Source organism: Apaloderma vittatum, unplaced genomic scaffold, assembly GCF_000703405.1.
Source record: "Apaloderma vittatum isolate BGI_N311 unplaced genomic scaffold, ASM70340v1 scaffold5512, whole genome shotgun sequence".
In the NCBI taxonomy this organism is placed as follows: Eukaryota; Metazoa; Chordata; class Aves; order Trogoniformes; family Trogonidae; genus Apaloderma; species Apaloderma vittatum.
In genome coordinates this window covers 10,875-31,049 of record NW_009701765.1, presented here as the reverse complement: position 1 = coordinate 31,049, position 20,175 = coordinate 10,875, and positions in this window count along the sequence as shown.

Below are 20,175 nucleotides of genomic sequence, written 5' to 3'. Positions count from 1 at the left end.
AGTGTCTGCAGTTGCTGTTCTGTAAGAGTACCTGCAAAATGGCACCATAAAAAACCTCTTTGACTAAAAAAAGACCAAAAAAAGAAAAGCAATTGATGACAGACAAGCTACTAATGAAGAAGGAAAATTTTCAGGTAAAAAAGCCTTTTGAAATGCATCCTTGTAATTTCCAGGCCCCCAGGGTTACCTGAGAGGCACAAATCATCCCGTCTCTTTGTGGACACACAGATGAACCTCCTGTCCAGACTCCAGCAGAGCCCTGTGACATAATTATGACAGCAAGATTCTTGTATAAGTTACAGAGCTACCTCCAAACTGAAGAGCATTTATGATCATGTTACTGCTTGCACAAATTCTCTGCAGGTTTTGGAAGGTCTCCACAGGGGTTGTCCTCTTCAACCTACTGCTATTCCTTTTCCTTTAAACCACTCATCCATTATTGTATTTGATGAGAGATCACAAAACTGCAGAAATTACTACTTAAATAAGGGCAAACTTAAAATATTCTGTCTTCATATGACCAGCACATTTAATAATGACCAATGTAACTAAAAATAATTCCTATACACTACAGAAGACAAAGAAAAAATGGCAATTTTGTAAGTTATTTAACTTTAGGACTGAAATACCAGAATATTTCATGACTACAATCAAAGAAGACATTCTACTCACAAAGTATTATTTCACAGTACTGGAAGTGTGTCAAGTTTCACTGTCTTTAACCATAGGTAATATTTTTTCTTTTTCTTAAAGAACTGTGTTAAATTAAGACTGATGGAAATCTATTTGTTGACAGTTGATATTTGTTTAGGAAGTCACAGTAGTTTCACCACAAGAAGAAAGCATTTTGTACTACCTGATGGCTCAGGTTGAAACGTTTCTTCAGTAGCAGAATTTTCTGTATTTGCTACAAAAATATTTATTAGTTACATGACAAATGCTTAATTTAAATAAATATGATATTAAAAAATATACATAGGTTTATATGTTAGCTATAATTATCTTTTATTTCTTAGAGCATACATTTTGGTAAGATTTTCTGTAAATAATCTCTGTTTTTTTCCTGCTAATATTGTATGCTGCATAAATACAAGCTTATCTAAGAATAGCTGGGTTTTATTTCAAAACTCCAGATCTGAAAACATTCTGTCATATCAGTAGATTTAAAATACTGGAATGAATGTAAGATGGAAGATATCATGTATGACATGATCAAATCCTGCTATTCCCTCTGCTGTTAGAAGAACTTCAGTGCTGCCAAAACAGGCCCCTCAGTGACTACTAAAGAGAGGGAATGAATTGACCCTTCATACTTCTGTCGTATAAAAACTCATTTCAATTGATTTTTTAATATGGAAAAATGTACAGTATAGGAAAAAACATTCTTTATACTATTTTTTCATGTTTTGCTAAGGAAGCTTCTTACAGTCATTCGTAAAAATGTACTTTTGGGGGGATTTACGGTATCATGAAGTAAATCATGAACAATTATGTAAACTAAATGACTACTGTAAAATATTAATATGTTTTCCTTCTGCCTTAGGTAGATCAGAAGGCAGCCCTGGAATTAGAGCAGTTGAGAAAAGAAGCTAATGATGAACAGCTTTTGGTGCTATGTCAGTCCTAGCTTTATAATGCTCGCTAGTATTTAGACCCCCACATAGCAGATTCCATATTGGACACCTGTTTTTCAAATTCTGAATGACCTTGCAGCTTGTAGTATGAGATGTTCTTTCAAATTCTATCAAGTCTTCTGCTAGCCAAGAAATCTTAGCCTTAGGTAAGCAGAAATTTTAAAATTGTATAATTAGTCAAAGTGTGAAACACTCCTTTGAGATAAATGATAGTGTTGACTTGAGTGAGAAATAATTTTTTCAAATTACATTGAGAAGAAAGAGAAAAGGGACGCACCAGTGGTTTTGTTCATGCTGATGACAGACAAGCTACCAATGTTCATGTGGTTTTGTTGGTTTTTTTCTTGAAACCTTATGACCTCACAAACACATATAGAAAGCATTCCTATCTTATCTTTAAGACTATTAACTCTGTTAATTGTTCATTCTTTCTGATTGTGGTATAAAATAGAACACAAGCTAATAAAATCAAGGTTATTTCCATAAAAGTCTTCCTGAAAATAAAAACAAATCTCAAATTACTATCGCTACTGAAAACAGATTTTTTTTTTTCTATAAGTAGCAATAAGTCCTTTTGTGATTCCAGCTTAGTAAGAAATACAGGTCCCCAGAAGAAAGTCATAATTTAAACGTTTCTTTTTTCTTTTTTCCCATGTGTTCTGAGTTAGGAACACATCTTCACAGGTTTTTTGTTTTGCAAGTACAGTGAGTTGAGATGGATATACTGAGAAGGCATCCTATTTTGTCAATAAGCTGGCATATTTATCCGGTATGTTGATAAAACACACAGTTTGATATGTCGCCCCTCCCATTTGCTGCCACACACATGAGACAGGGTACACAGGGAGTCTGGGCTAACCAACCTTGGAACCATATGAGTCAGAATGTCTCCTTACTACAGGAAACTCAAAAACCTCCAAGTCAGAGAGTTTATTTGCCAAAAGCTTGCTAGCCACAGCACAGCATGCCAATTCCTGCATACCAGCGGGGAATCTCATCTTTGGCTCACAAAGACACACACCCAGGTTAACACCAGAGACGGAGTGTCCCCCTCCGTGACACACCCTCAGCGCCAGGGAGAACACTGCCAGTCCCCATCATCAGCTCTGCTGATACCCACCCCCAGGTATTTCATAAATCTCCATGAGTAATGACTGGGAAATGTTTGCTTGTATTCTAAACCATACAAAATTATTACACGTTTGACATGAAAAGATTTGTAACACTGTAGTATAACTTTATTTGATAGAGATGCCTGGCTTTTTATTTTTAAAATAAAAATTAGATCTAAAAAATTAATGATATTACCAGGCTTCTTAGACATCTTAGAAAATAAATAGTCTTTTGTGCTTAAGACCTAAATAACATAATGGAAACATGGCTGCAGTTCTCTACAACTCTGAAACATTATAGCAATTTTCTTACCATCATCATGCCCCCCTCCCCTCAAAAATATTTCACAGCCAAATAATGACAAAGTTGCCTTTGAGCTGGTTAATGTTAAAGGATTTTTCAGAAAAATTTGTGAATCATGATAGTAAATGCACAGCACAACCATTGCTTCCAGTAAGGTGATCAAAGGCACCATCTCATATGCACTTCGCAAACCCAACATCAACTACGAGCTTTACCAAGTAAATTTATGGTACCTAGATGTTTCTCTGCCTTTTTGTTCTGCATCTTCCTTTTGACTTTATCCTAAAAATATAGTGGTTAAATAAAACACTAGAAAAGCAAAGCCAGTACCAGAATTGAATAACAGGTTTTCACGGCACACTTATGAGGCAAGGTGGTAAGATTAGCTGCAACAAATCATGCCAGGTGAAATATAAGTACAAATCTTTGTAGGAAATCTAGGCTAAGCCTGCTTCCATTACACACATTTTTAGACACTTAGACCACCCCAGGCCATTCTACAAAAATGAGATTCTTGTACATATTGAATCTGCCTCTTCTTTCATTTGAATTGGTGATTCATAATGTAGAGCTCCACTATATCACACAGAAAAAATACACAGCTTTCTTTAATAAGTTATGATGACGGTTGCAGTGTTTGGGTTATTTTTTTTCCGGGAACAGACTGAATTGTCTTTATATTTATGCTTTTGGCTTCATAAAGTATCTGTCTTTTGGACTACCTGGCTACAACTTCAACAGCCATGAATATGAGTAAACAGAGAAGACAAAGAACATGTCTGGCTTGTGACTTGTTAAACACTATGGGCCCACCCTATTTAGCATGTTTTCAAGCTGGAAATAACCTCAAAATGAAGATGTCAATGAGTAGTTGACATCAGAGTTTCAAAGCTGAGTAATAGATTTAATACTCCCAATTCCATGAAGTGCAATTTACAGTTTTAATCTCAGATTCACTGGGTGTTTGCCCTGTTTGTACTTGAGGGGAAATATCAAAGGAATATGAAAGCTCTAAAATATTTTGAGCCTGAAGAATAGCTGCTGAAGGCTAATTCTGAAGATAATTTACACTGGCTGAGGATACAGTCCACTTTCAGACACTCCATCCCTATTCCAAATATCATTTGCTGCAGCTTATTCTAAAAGGATAAATGATTTATTCACTTTATCTACTATATTGTCATTGAGAGGATATGTTACTAGCATAGCAACAGTAATATAATGGTGTCATATGCAAAGGGAAAATGTTACATCCACTATTTAAGTCAAGGTAAACAAAGCTATCTGGTTTATCTGATTTTATTTATCACTTAAACATGTGCACATACATCAGTGAGTGCCTTGCACAGCATCTCACAAAGTGCACGACACATTCCAGTTTGCAGATCCTTAGTTGCACCCTCTCTTTAACAGAAAGGTATGTTTTGAGGATGATTTTCATATTGCATTTACCCTCAATCTGCACAGATCAAAATTATTACAATATTATCTTTTGCATTTTCCAGATGTCCTGTGCTACTTTCTGTCAATGGTTTAGTGAAAAATAGTGGTATATCTGTGTGTGGCAGTCCTGCAGCTGCGCTCTCCAGCCCTTAATTCAGAAAGATTTTTGCTATTGTTATTATTTCACTTCTTTATTATTCACACATTGCACTCAATTTCCTCAGATAAGGAGAGCTGGATTACACCTATAATAACTGTATGTCAGCAGCTAATAACATAAAAGCTTTCTTCTGAGATTTGTCAGTCTTCAGCTTAGCCTAGAACAGCCTTTCATCAAATAACACCACTGCTGAAGGAGAGGAAATAGGCCAGGAAAAGCCATCTCATAGCCTAGAGGTCATACACAGGCTACTGCGCATAGGCCACCATGAAATACCAACTAGTAGCGGCACAGCTGCGCTGATGGAGACCAGTATGTCTGGGTGACAGGAAAGTCAAGGCCATGACGGTGCCTGTTGGAGAAATGTATTTCTAAGGGAGGATTCAGAGGGATAGCTATTGGTGAAGTGGAGGCCTGATGACAGTCAGTCAAAAAGAAGGCTGAAGGGTGACCTCATTGCTCTCTACAGCTTGCTGAGGGTGGAAAGCGGAGAAGGAGGTGCTGATCTCTTCTCCCTGGGATCCAGCAATAGGACACGTGGTAATTGTTCAAAGCTGCACCATGGGAGGTTTAGACTGGACATTAGGAAGAATTTCTTTACTGAGAAGGTGATCAAACACTGGAGCAGGCTTCCTAGAGAGGTGCATTTTGACAATGCCCTTAATAATGTGCTTTCACTTGGTCAGTTCTGACTTGCTCAGGCAGTTGGAATAGATGATCATTGTAGCTCCCTTCCACCTGTAATTGCTCAGGCAGTTGGAATAGATGATCATTGTTATTCTATTCTATTCTATTCTATTCTATTCTATTCTATTCTATTCCATTTCATTCTATTCCATTTCATTCTATTCCATTTCATTCTATGCTATGCTACTCTATTCTACTCTACCCTACTCTATTCTGTATAAACACAGTATGCCAGGTACAGGGGTTAGAAGGTAAAGACTGAGGACAGAGGGTAGTTGCATTTCCTTATCTGGTGGTTCCAGGCAGCTGCCCACAGTAGAGTGCAATATATGTGAAATCAGATGTTATGAAGATTTAAAATCTTAGTTTATACATACATATGTATGCAGCTAAGTATGTGTATATGTATATATGTACATGCAAGAATTTATCTTCAGTGTTTTTGTGACAGCTGGATTTGCCTCATGAATTACCTACAAAAATGGATTTGACAGGGGCGAGCTCTCCCTTCTACATACCAAATCCTAGTAATTCTTGACACTGTATTGTCCATGTGCAGATTCTCTCCACGAGTCAGTAGTAAATCTGTATTTTGCCATTTCAATCCTTTCCTGTGCTTGCTTTGTGTCCAGATTAACAGCAAATTTGCTAACCCTATCTGGAGCTAGCAGGCACTATTAGAAAATTGTGCATTTTCATGGGGAGGAACGATAAAAAATAGGACACTTTTGATTTTTACAGAGTAACAGATAAGGTTTACTGTTAGGTATGCAAATTACTGTTAGGTAGACTTTAGTATTTAAAATTTCTATTTTAACTTAATATTCTTTAGTTCATTTTATTCTTGAAACTTTACAATAGTCATGAAGTGTTGCCAGTTTAGAGGGCTTAAAGGATTTTTGTAGCATTGAGTTTTGTGGCAAGATTTGCTGAGTTACAGTTAAATGACTGGAGTAACTTGTTAATTATTTGCTTGAATCAGGTAACTTATTATTTTCTGATACACACAGCACAATTAATCAGAGACTTGTCTTGGAGAGCAGAACAAAACAAGAAGAAATTAGGAAAGAGTTCAGGCATAAGATAAAACCAAACCATCATGATATTGATAAGCAAGGCTAAACACTCCTGTTCAGTCATCCCCAGGTGATTAGTAATTTCTTAATAAGCCTCCTTGGCAGGTTTCTAAGAAAACTTGCTCATAAACAATGTTTTATATAGCCAGTTAGATAAATTTTACTTACAATTTATCCACATTTATCTTGAGAAATACAATATAATGAGATTTATTATTTTTTTCATAGATAAACACCCTTGCCTTTGTCATACACAATAAAGGAGTTCAAAAAAAGGTTAACCAGTATCAAGGCAAGGTTTGATTGAGGCTTTTTTTTCAGCTTGCCTAGAGTCTTTCTTTTCTGTGTGAATTAATTACAGTAAGTCTTCAAATTTCTATATTCTGTCCACTCCTCAGCAAGTTATATATCCTACGTAATGTTTCAAAACTAACTCAGTACACTGCTGCCCATGCTAGTGACTATATAACTCTTGGTTCCCCGTAAAATGCTAATTAAATAACTGAATAGTCAGACAAGTCCCATTATTTTTAGTTACTGAGTCTAAAATTAAAATTTTTAACTAGAGTCTAAACCGACTCATCACATTCCTGAAGGAAGAATGTTGTGTCAACACACTTGACTTAACTCTTCTATGGTTGTGCTTAGCTTGACAACTTCTCTCATTTTTATTGTTACGAAAATCAGTTAATGAGAAGTTCAGAGCATGTTAAAGGCTATGAGTTTAAACTGAAAGTATGACAAAGGGACAGAAAATTCAAAATGCTACGTGAATAAAGGAACAACACAAAAGCATAAAGGCATATATTCTGTCTCAATGATATTTTGGATCAGCTATTTAAAGTATCAAAATAACCTAATTTTATGCATCAAATAAATATGAAGATTTTTAGAACTTATCTCCTGGGGAGGTATGCATTTCAAATAGCCTGATTTTCAAAGGGATACTTTTGCCTCTGAGAACAATAATGTATGATAGGATTGAGTACTGCTGAAAACATAGCTTGTAATGCATATCAAAACCAATAATTCAAAACTTCTAAAAATCCTAAATTGAGCCAAGGAAACCATTACACTAGATCATAAACCAAGAAATTCCACATTAACCTGATTACCTTCTTTTCCTTAAGAGAACAAAGTCATTCTTGGTTTCAGCAATCACAAGAGGGGAGCAGTATCTCCCTGAATATACAAACAATGGGGTTGTCCTAAGAACTGGGGAGGCCCTGGACACTTGATATCTTTATGGGCAGAGGAATCTGCGTTGTAGGTACAGCAAATTCAGAGCTCAGTGCACATAAAACAGAATCCTGTGGGGAAGGGGCTTAGGTCTGTTCTTCGCTGTACACATACAGACCTGCTCTGCAATTGGCCAGCAGTTATCTCTTAATTTTAATACACACTAGGTGTGTTTCCAGGTAGGAATAAAACATTAACTATCGTGACTTCAAAGAAATACAGATATATCTGACCCTAACATATTTTTTACAGTCATTTTAATAAGCTCAAAATCAATAAAAGTCCCTTTTAAAAGCTGATGATTTTAGAAAAATAAAGTGGGCTGCATCTCCCTGATTAATAAAGCCAGAACACTGATCAAGTTGAGCAGGAAAAAATTCACTGACATGGAAATTATGAAAGAAGTGGTCCTACAAAATTGTCTCTTAAGAGCATGTTAAGCGGAAACTTTGAGAAATGGTCATAGCTGCAGTCATAAGTAGAAACATGATGCAAATCATCAAGACACAATCTGAAAAGTTTTGTGTACCTGCAATAATGTAAGTTAGAAGATCAGGTCTACCTTAAATATTATAGAGAACAGCTGTGCCTGGGTGGGTTTTCTGGACATCAGCAATATTCATGTGGTCGTATTCCTTGTTTTTAATGTATTTGTGTAGGTAGCCTCCATTTTTTTATCTGAGAATTTTGCAGTCAGTAACATTATCTCCATATTGGTGAGAGAAGGACAAACTATACTCCCCTTTTTATGAACAGAGAACTGAGGCAAAGGACAACTAAAGATAATGTTTATGATGCTTGAATCCACGTGTCTACAATCTGCATGCAAACTAGATGCTTAACCCTCTTTGTATTCAATGATCAGAAGTAGTCACATCTAAACAGATTAATCCAACCTATCTTTAACAGTAGATTGAATTGAATCACCTCTCAAAACACTAATTTATTCCTCTTGTCTAATCAAAGTGCTCACACAGATGCAAAAGACACCTAGAGTTAGGTGAGGTGAATCTATGCAAATGACTCCCCAAAATCTGAAGGTGGAGAGCCTGGACAAAGATCCGCCTGCTGCACCATCCACCGAGCACTTTCTCAAAACTGAAAGTATATAATATAGCCCACCTGCTACAGGTTATAAATGCCAGAAAACAAAATATTCTTTGTTACATTTTAAACCAAATTCAAAATATTGTTATAGTCCTAGTTCACATAATGAATGCTTGCTCCAACTTAAGAGATGTTTCAGAGGGCCTAAGCTCCGGGAAGAGAGTCAGCCAACTTAACTGGAATGGCCATGTGTGCAATCATAAAATGATGGACACTATACCGAGTGAGGATTAACAGAATCAAATCCAGATATCTCCTTATTTGATAAAACTAGAGATATATATAATATAATCCAAAAATCCTCAAAACAGAAAGTGACAAAACAAATGTTAAGTACCTAAATGTGGAAAAAGCTGTCCTGTATGGTCTTGCCTGAAGCCCTGGTTTGTGAACATGTATCCAAAATCCCTATGACCAGAGGACAGGCATCTATAATTTCCTTTGGAAGGCATAGCAAGCACACAAGCTCAGAGTCTAGCTGATACCTCCTCTGGCCTGGGGAACCAAAAATACAAGGCATGCAGAGGAGATAGATCACTTCCCCACCTTGCTGGGACACTATTCAGGTGCATCTCCTGGGGCCAGGACTGTGATACACTTACCCCACAGTGCAGATACAGCTGCAGGGACAGCTCTCCACCCAAAGTTAAGCTGCCTTATCAAAGCCACACTCTATGTTGAAAAAAACAAAAAAAAGGAGAAATCACAATTAATGTGTTAAATTTATCTCAGGAGACACACAAAAGTTGTTGCATTTCATGATTTTTGGTGATTTTTCAAAACAATGCAGTAAAGTTATATATCTTTTCATCTGATTAAAATACAGTCTCTACTATTAAATGCCCTTACAACACCCGAAACTGATTCATCTCCCAGATAACGTTGCTTTAACTAGACACGTGAGAAAATATCTAAGCTGACAGTCCACTTTTGATTTGTCTGTAAATACATCAGCATTTAAAACACAGTAGTATTTGAATAATAATTCCAAGAAGAAGCAAAATCACAGTAGAAAAGCATGTCCTAATTAGAAAAGAGTGCAGAACAAGTTTCTTTAGGAATCAGGGAGGCTCTCAGTAGCAGTGGTGTGGAAGAAAACAAATATGACTTCACTTAAGTCATGAAAATGTCACTAGTGGACGTACACTAGCCATTTATTACAGGGTTTATTACAGATAAAACAAATAAGTCTTCTGAAATCTTTTAGAATCTACAGATGAGTGATAAAAATAGAGGCAATAGGATTTTCTTTTTTTGTGATGTAACATCTAGAGTTGGAGGCACTATTGTAGTAGACTGTTGTATCAAGCAGCAACACCACAATCACTGCACCAAAAAGAATATCAGCCTTGGCTGTTTGAAGTGTATGTGCTGCTTGGTCTAATTAGGATGCAACTTCTTGCCCTTGCTTGGGCATTTGAAAAAGTACAGCTAAAACACTGAGGCTCCTTTGTTATGCTTTTTTTTTGGATATATAATAAATATTAGGGATAGGAAACACAATAAATATTTTCTAATTGAAGATTGATGTGACTTGTCTCAATCTGCATAGGGAAAAAACAATAAACAAAAGTACAGCACTGTTTTTTATTGTTGTCTTGGAAGGAACAATTAAAAAAAACTATCTGAAATCCAACCATTCCTAGGAAGTGGCAAAAATAATTACTTTTGGACCCCGACGTCTTCAGAATCATTAAATCCTAAAAAGACATGAAGACACAATCTGTGTATAAATAGTTTTACTTTACGTAAGTGAAGTCATATTTTTCATTTGTCAAGAAAGAAAGGCAAAGAAAAGACTCAGGTGAGACAGGACACCAGGTTCTTTGATAATTTCTGAGACTGAAGAGAATTAAATTGACTGAAGTAGTATTGTAGCAAATTGCTGAGCTGAAAAAGGAAAAGGAAAGAACCAGAAAACGAAAATGAAAAAGAAAAAGAAAAAGAAAAAGAAAAAGAAAAAGAAAAAGAAAAAGAAAAAGAAAAAGAAAAAGAAAAAGAAAAAGAAAAAGAAAAAAGCAATAACTAGTAAATATTATTAATAAAAACATACTACTGTCTTGATATTATTTCCTAAAGATCTGAATACAAAATCCAGTCAAGAAATAAGAGATACAGAAATGAAGTAAAAGGGTAGGCATTTGAATGATACCCACTAATAAGTTTGATGAGTGCAAAAGGAGGAGCTACAGACATGAGGAATCCTGAATAAATTGTTTATCCTTAATTTCAAAGACCTCAGGAGATCATTGAGTTCAACTTCTTCCTTAATGCAGGTAAGACCAGGTTTCTAAGGGCTTTATTCAGTCATATCTTGAAATAGTTTGAAGGATGGAGACTGCCCAACCTCTCTGGGCACCCTGTTCCTCTGCTGGACCCTGTCCCTGCTGGTCCTCAGAGAGGGGAGTTTTCACCTTGCATCCAGCCTGAAATTCTCCAGTTTCAATTTACATCCATAGTCTCATGTCCTCCCACCTGCACCAAGCGAAAAGCCTGGCTCTATCTTTTCTCAAGCTACCCTGAGGTATGTCAAGCGTTAGGGCTGGGCCCAGAGGCTGTTGTTGGCCCTCTTCCCCAAAGCCATTTCATCTTCAGGCTGAAACGGCTCTGGTCCATTCAGCTCCTCCTCAGCTGTGCAGGTGTTCCAGCCCCTGACCATCGCGGTGGCCCTCCACTGAAGTCCCTCCAGTTTATCCACATCTTTCCTGGATGAAAGAAAAGGGTGTGGGGGCAGAAGAGGGTGCAAAACTGGGTGCACCATTTTAGATGTCACCTAACAAGTGCTGAGTAAAAGTGAATAATCACTTCCTTCAATCCTGCTAATATAGCCCACCACACTGTTGGCCCTCTGCCCCCAGGACACATTGCTGACTCCTGCTCTACTCACTGCCTAGCAAGACCCCTTGGTGCTTCTCAGCAGAGCTTCTCTCCTGCTAGTCTCCAATACAGGATTGTTCTCCAGTTATTCCACAGTTTCTCAGTTCTGAACTGAATTTTTATTCTCCAGGAATTATAATTCCATTCTAGCCCCCTCTGGCTAAATTACAGTTGGCATTCTCTGTTTTTTAGATGCATGCATAAATTAAGTTACCATGATGGATCTGGTTTGAAAAGATTGACTTAGCTGTCTCAAACAGTTTTAATTAAAATACTGCCATATCTTTTCAGAATACAAAGTCAGCTAGTCGCTTCCACCAGTACTTCTGGAGACATTTCATAGAGCCAGAAGAACTCATCTACACCTCCTGCTATATCTGTCATTCATCCAACAGTGAATGGCATTTCTGCTTCCATCTGTGTGAGGGAGAGGAGTTAAAAGCTGCCATTACAGCTAGAATTAAGGAGCACTAATGGCTTGCCAGCCATGTTCAGGGCACAAGAATGTAGATCTTACAGAAGAGAAGACGACTAAAAGGAGTTGGTTTGCCTATCTCAGGAAAGTGAAGAGTGAGAGGGAATTTATTCTACAAATAAATCATGCATGGTAAACATCACAGGGGAAAAAATTATTTAGACAATACAACAGTGCTGCCATGAGAACAAAGGCATAAAATTGAGGCTGTGAAGTGGAAGCTTCTAAACATGGAAAGGTTATGGTGCTATAACAAACCTCCATCCATGTAGTAGAGGTGAGGAACCTAACTGGTTTTAAGATACAGAGAGAAATTTATGAAATGTGTTATGTGGATTGGTGACATCAGCCAAGCTGATGACTCAAGTGATCTCTTCTAGTCTTGTGTTACTGAATATATTTTTCTAAAAGTGGTCAGTGAACAATATCAAGTGTGTTAGCCTAATTATGAATTAAACAAATATAAGTGACAGTAAGTTAACCTTAGTGTGATAAGCAATTAACAGAATTATACTGTGACTGCAGCTGATACATAATTAACAACTGCTGCAAACGATGTTATCCACCTAATTTGCACAGCTTGGAGTAGCATTATTCTTAGGCATGTTTAGCAAGTTCTGCGATAATGTGCACTTGAGTGAAGTGCTCCTTACTAACGTGTTCAAATTCACAAAGCTGTTATTAGAATTGCAAATAAGTTATACACCAGTATCATTTCCTCTGCCCATCATTTTCTCTTCTTTGGAACTATCCTTGACAGAAAATCAAATTGTAACAAGTCCAAAGGATGTTTGCACAAATTGAGCAAAAGTGGCGTTATATAATTAAACAGGGAAAATGTGCAAAAAATCATCCTGATGAACCAAGTGGGACCGAATTCAAAACACGTGAGTTGCTGCTGAGTAGGAAGGAACAAGAATCATGGAGTTCACTGGGGGACAGAGGGAAATGTTCATGGTAGAATTCATTTAAGAAAGTAGAAAGGGGAAAAATATTTTTTGAAGTGTTGCATATTTAAGGCCCAGTACATAAGAATATCAGGCCACTCAAAGTCTAATGATATCAGTAGAAAAAATCATCACCTTTCAAAGACCAGATCTTCAAGGCTGATACATGTTGGAGTTGCTAAGTCCTTAATTAGCTGATTAAAGTACACCAATTTTAAAAAGGAAAACTAGTAGTTCACAGGTCTTCTGTTCATCTGTCCTAGAAGGAGATTGGGAAATCTGGGCAACTGGACAAAGTAATGAGAGATATAATGAGGGAGCAATTGCCTGATAATGAGCACATACAGCCTTGGATGAACAACATAATGATACAGTTATCAAAAATCTTTGGGATGTGCATACCTTCCATCAACCTACTACCAATTTCTCTGATTTCATAGGTATTTACGTGGCTTTCAGGAGCACATGATCTTTCAAACAGTTGCGTCTCCAAACACTTACCATCTTCTGAGAGTGGCATGTCAAATAGGACAGCAAATGATACAGTCTCTAGTAAGCAAGGAGGCTGGCGAAGCAGGCAGCAAAATTTTACTTACATTCAAAGAGGAAAACAGAGTATGAAAGCTTCAGTTCTCCACATACAGATGAAGGAAGGCTGATTTGCTAGGCTCTGTTTCCATCCTCACCTCTAGTTAATACCTGCAGCCAATAAGAGTAAAATAAATGCTAAGCTACCTGCAATGCAAACCAACTATGCTGCTAAAGAAAATTCTTATTTGGATTATAAAGGTTGAGAACACAGTACTTTCACTCAAGGTACAAAGGCATTTCTGAAGATTAAAGAAACTTCAAGAAAATGCTTAAGTCATCAGACAATGTTGATGCCAGATTTTGTTCCACTTGTAGAATAAAAAAGCATAGAATTTATACAATGTCTTGAAATACTATCTGGAAGGATTACATATAGGGAATAAGAGACAAAATGGTTTTTAAAACTGCGGAACTGTTGACATAGAAGCACATGAATAAAAGATTCCCTGCTCTTTGGATGACTCTAATGTTTAGGTACTGGGTAAACTACATAGTAAAACAGGATTTGTGGTAGAAAAGCCTGAAAGAAAAATAAGTTTAATTTGACTATGTGGAGAGAGTTTCAAGAAGGATGAAGGGATGAGGGAAACAAAGGGGCATTTTGTAGTAACCTTGAGAATTACTTTGCTACTCTTGCAGCCTCACTGACTTCTTCCGTAAAATGCACTTTTAAATGCTAAGCTTTAGCTGGGCAGTCACTGTATTTTTTCTGGTTTCTGTATATTTACGTCAATGCCACCTATTAATTCTATACATTCTTATACATGTGTAGCCTGTATATCTATGAGGAATTCTTAAATATAAACAAAATATGCACTGGCCACTCAAAGTTCTGAAAGACTTTTTGTGTGTATCTCAAATGTAAGTCTGTACTATTAACATAAGAGCATGTCATTTTTAGGTTTTCCTTTTAAAAAAAATTACAAAATCCACTGGCTTCAGCTAAGACAGCTTTCTTTTATTTGCTTTGTACTTTACCAGAAACCTTGTAGGTTATATATTGTTCTTTCCCGTGGAAGAAACTGACAACATAGAAAATCACTTTCAGACACCAGGGATGAAACTAGCTCCCCCTTATTTAGATACTACATTACCTTAGTCAAGAAGAGAGTTTCTTACAGTCTAAATTGTAGGTCTGCTGAGGCACTACATTATTTACTGATCTTGTAAACTGCAGTGTATGCAAAATAGAAAGCAGTAAAATTATTAGCCCATCGGTACTTCCTGTCCCCACAAGTGATACTGTTACACCAGTATACCAGATCAATTCTGGAGATATCAGAAATGGAAGCATTTTAACCCCTAGCTGAACATACATAAAATTAATTCTTATCTGCGTATTTTCTCATGTAGACCCTGGATCAGAAACATATCATTTGGCTAACTGCGGAGGAAAAAAGTACTACTTGTAATGACACAGCCTCTCCCACTGGGGCCACTATAAAGGCACATAAAAATCATCAGGTGTACTAAAGTGAGGATGAAGCCTAGAAATGGATCTGTTCTTTAAGTCCCTCTGTGCCTCTCTCCCTACCCTCACTTATCTATGCAAGGTAAATTAGTCTTTCCATCATCCATGATGAGAAAAAGCTGGAATCTCTATAGGAAGTACACACTTTTATATATACCTCTCTTAGTTATACATTTTCAGAACTCCCTTACACACCTAATCCTATAGCCATTAGTAAGGCAATAAAATGACATAAAATGAGCAAAGAGCAATAAAGCAATCATATGCCAGCATGTTTATTTAGTCGCGGTCCTTAATGATGGAGACCTTCGTACCCACTGATACCTGGAGCTGCTACTAATTCTCTTCTGTCTCAAATCCCTGGTTATCATTATGCACAGACTTATGCCCAGTGTTTTAAAGCCTGTTTCACACAAGCTGTATCAAAGAAAACCACCAAAACCCAACAAACTACAACACTCTCATAGAAAGAAAAAATAGCTTTGTGGAAAAGAAGGAAAAAAGCTGCGCAAATTTAGCTCAAATCCATTTTCTCTCAGAGCAATACTGAAAGAGTTAAGGTAGGGAAGGCAGAATGGCAGAAAACGTGGACATCAGGCCTGTCTCACCTGACGGGTTTTGGCTGCGTTTCTCCTGACCATACTCTGACCTGGCTGGATATGAGTTAGATGCAATGTGAAATTTGCATAGCTGCACTGAGGTTGTGTTAAAATGTGTTACTGTGTGCCTTAGCCTTTGAGTGTACTGTCCAAATTAGGTACATTAAATGGCTGAAACACCAAACAGAGCCTGGTGGCTGTTGTTACTAGACTCTAGACATATCCCTAGTGGTAAGAAAGGCATTTAACATCTAACTATGTACTTGTGAACCTGATGGCAAATCAGACTTTCCTCTTCTCAAAATAGTTGACAAGCAGTCAGATTTAAGCTGTGCTAACTATAGCATATTATGATTCTTTTTACTCTCATTTCTATGACAATCTAAAATCTATTCCTTTAAAATACATCTTTTAATTTTAAAGAGCTATAGTTATCTATGAGTATTTAAGTAGAGCTTCCTCTGCCTTTACTTCATCGTTTATATTCTTTTCTAAGAACCTTCAAGAAACATAATTCCTTTAAGGGGACACTCAGATAATCCACACTGACTTCTGAATAACATAGAAAAAGTGCAATTTGATTCAGTTATTCCTGTTAAGAGACCACAAACATGTAGTTGTACTGCAGAACAACTCATTTTGATTTAAAATTGGTCAATAACAATCTACCAAAAAAATTATAGGGATCAATCACTGCGCTGTGATGGGTCACTGTCACAATTACAGCCACAGCCCAAATACGCTTACTTACACGTTGGATATTTCTAGCTTCACCTTTCAATCATCCCTGCTTGTTTGTTTCCTATTTGTGACAAATAATCCAGTTTATTTTTTTAGGCTTGCCTCTTTATGTCATGTAAAATGTCTGCACAGTCACTTTAATATCATCTCACCAATGAGCCATCACAAAATCACAGAATTTTAGGGGTTGGAAGGGACCTCTGGAGATCACCAAGTCCAACCCCCCTGCCAGAGCAGGACCACAGAATCATCTATGTTCGTTTTTCCTTCCCAACACTTTTTCTGACTTCTTTCCCTGTCCCACTTGCTTCTTTTCAGTTAATCTCTTCTATTTTGTTTTTTTTTTTTGTCATTTTGTCTAATTAATTCCTTACGTATAAAAATCACTTCAAAATAATTAAAATATGTATCATGAAAACAACATGCCTTTAGACTACTAATGAAATTAGAGAAATTTTTTCATAAACTACCTTTCAGGATCAAAAAAATCATGTTGCTGAACTGGTAAGAGGCCACTGTTGGATTTCTTATTACATTATACTAAAATGTCAGCATATTTAATTTTCTTCTTTAAAATATAACAGATGTTTGTAAAATGCCTGTGAGTGCAGTTAAGTATTTCCTGTGGCATTTTTAACACGACTGGTCTTCAAATCCCTTCCTTTTTAGTCTGAAAAAAGGATCTGTAATTTTCTTTTAAGTAACTGGGAGGAGGGCAGTGTTAAATTGCCTTTCCCCTGCTGTGTGATACACCTGTTGCATTCCTTCTTCTTCTCTTGCTCTCTCCATCTTCCCTTGACTGTTCCAGAGATATTGCCTCTTTTTCTTAAGTCTTTTGTCAGAGACCGTTTTTACTATAGATTTCAACAGTGGTTTGTTCCTCTGCTGTGAGCTCTGGGAACCTGTCCTCATTCAAATTGGCCTGAGCTGCCCAAATGTGGCAGATCAGCCATAAACTAGCACCTGCTCAGAATAAATAAATTATGTGACCCAAATAACGTGATATGTTGCATGAATACAATAAGCAAAACATAAACCAGTTTATGTTTGCACAAGCAAGTGCATGTGATATATAGAAAACACATATAGCTTGGCAAGATTCTTCAACTAGCATGCTCTAAATAGTAAAGTTGGTCAAAAACTGCTCTGAGAGAAAAATTTCTCCTTTTCATTTGAATTTTTAAGTGTCCACACAGTAAGGTATTGTGCAAAAAATGGCTTGCTGAAATAAAAACACAATAAAAAAGAGCTACGTATTGAATTATTTCATTGAGCTAGGAACCAAAGTAAAGGGCTGTAATAAATCACATCATTTTGCTTAAAAGCAGGAGAGAACAAAACATGGACAGATAAACAAAGAAAAGAAAAAAATAATGTGAGAAATTCAACAGAAAACAGTGCCCCTTTCAGGATGATTGAATTTTGTTTAATCCATATTTTACTCTCTGCTACGTAATTTTACACTCTTGACAAAGTGTCAGGCAATTGGAAGAGGGTTGGAAAACCACATTCTGTCAGCTTTATGCCTCCCTAAATTTAGAAGACTTTTATAAATAAAGAAACTAAAAATAAATCAGGAAACAGTGTCAATAATGGGGTCTGAATTATCCAGCAATAAAAAAATGCATCCATTTTTAATATATTTAGATAGAACTTTCAAACATAAATAGTGGCAATGAGACTTGACTAGCATTGAAAAAAAGCGATTTGTAGCTGACTTACACAGATGACCTTTTAAAAAAAATTACATGGCCTATATATACTGTGGCTTGTTTACTTACATGTTTAAACTATTGTAAGAACTCATAGTTAAAATATGGCCAACACATACTTTACCTAATCTTAATAGCAAAAGCTGGCACTGAACTCTTGGATAAGCAAATACATTCACATTAATAGTTATAATTTTAGTTTCCAGAATGAAAATCAATGCCAATTTACCTGGATACTGTAAATAAATTAACAAAATATGTAGAAAAACGAATGTCTACGGATTTGTATTACAATTCTGTTTACATCAGGCATATGTAGTGGGTTTTTGTGTATAGAGAGAGATAGAAAAAGGTTATGCAGTTGGACGTAGGGACAATTTTATGATAGAATTATGTTTAAATGCAATACAAATATCTTTAAGGAAATGTGCTGATAAGCTAAAAAGTTGAAAAATACGCCTTTATATAAATATAACAGATATCCAGATAAGTCTGCATTTTCTCAGAAGAAAACGTGTAGAATTCTGTAAATATTCCCTATAATTCTTTGGTCATTAGAATAAAACCATCAGAGAGACCTGTCAAGAATGTTAACTACTCAACTAAGTCAAAAATCTGGTTAATGCATAGAAATTTTCTGAAAAAAACATCAACAAAATAATGGCACTGAAAAATGAAAGAGGGAGCAAGCTGGTTCTCAAAATCAAGATAAAATTAGTTAATCCAAATATGAAAAATTATTGATCAAAACTGAAAGTCCTTTAAAACTTTATCAAATTTAAAAAAAATCTAACCACCTCTAACAATACTTAGATGCAACACTGAACTCAAGTTCATGTTTACACCCATCTCTGCCAATTCTTTACCTCTTCTCTATGAAATAACACATTAGGTTCAGAGTTGCAGCACAGTACAGTCTATCTGCCCAGCCAACAAACAAGATTAATCTTCTCTCTGGGAACTTGTGACCAGTCAGAGGCAGGATGATCAACCAGCTTTTTTACAACCTCTCCATGAGATTCATCATGTCTCACCTTACTCAGGTCCCTGAAACCTTTCATTCTGTCTCCCTTTCATGTCAGTCCTCTTGTTCCTTATCCTTTTCAATCTTACTAGGATTTTATTTTCCTATGTTAACGAGCATAGACTTCTAGCACTCACTATGACAAGTTTATTGGTAAAATTGTTGCTCATCAGAGGTATGTGAAAGCAAATGGTATTAATCCTACCAAAATTGTTTGTAGATTAGTGCTTTATCAAGCCACTGTTCTTGAGTTTCCAACATATCTGTATTAAGCTGAACAAATATGAACACACAATAAACTTCCAATATTTGACTGAACATAGTCATAAAGTACACCACTCAGCAACCAACTTGACACACAAAACATGTCATTATTACAAAGCAGCACTACATGAGACAACAGCAACATGCACCATCTTCTATATATTACTAACAGACAATGGGCACAATCCCATTCAGACTTAATAAAATGGTCTATCAATTAGGATATTTCCTTCAAACAAGCCAGTGAGGAAGGGTATCTAAAATCCTTGGTAAAAAGTAGAATTAGAATTGACAAATTTGAGTGTAGAAATGGCAGTAAATCTAGAAATGGAAGCTCACATGAGTCTGAGGCTAATCTTCAGATGACAGCTTGATGCCAAGTCTGATAAAAATTAATGAAATTTTAGTCAAACCAAGAAAATAAATTTTGCAGTTGTTTTATGCCACAAAAATATTTATTAATGTGTTTATAGACTGCTATTGATTTTAGTTGAAACAGTTCATTAATTATTGGAAGATGTGGTAAAGAAAACATTATGTAAAGCAGTTGCTAGTCTCCAGGAAATTAAATAAAACTGAGATGAGATGAGATGAGATGAGATGAGATGAGATGAGATGAGATGAGATGAGATGAAGATGAGACAAAACAAACAGACATGAGAGGAACAGTGAGATTATACCAACCTATCAATGTTCTTTTCATAGACAATGT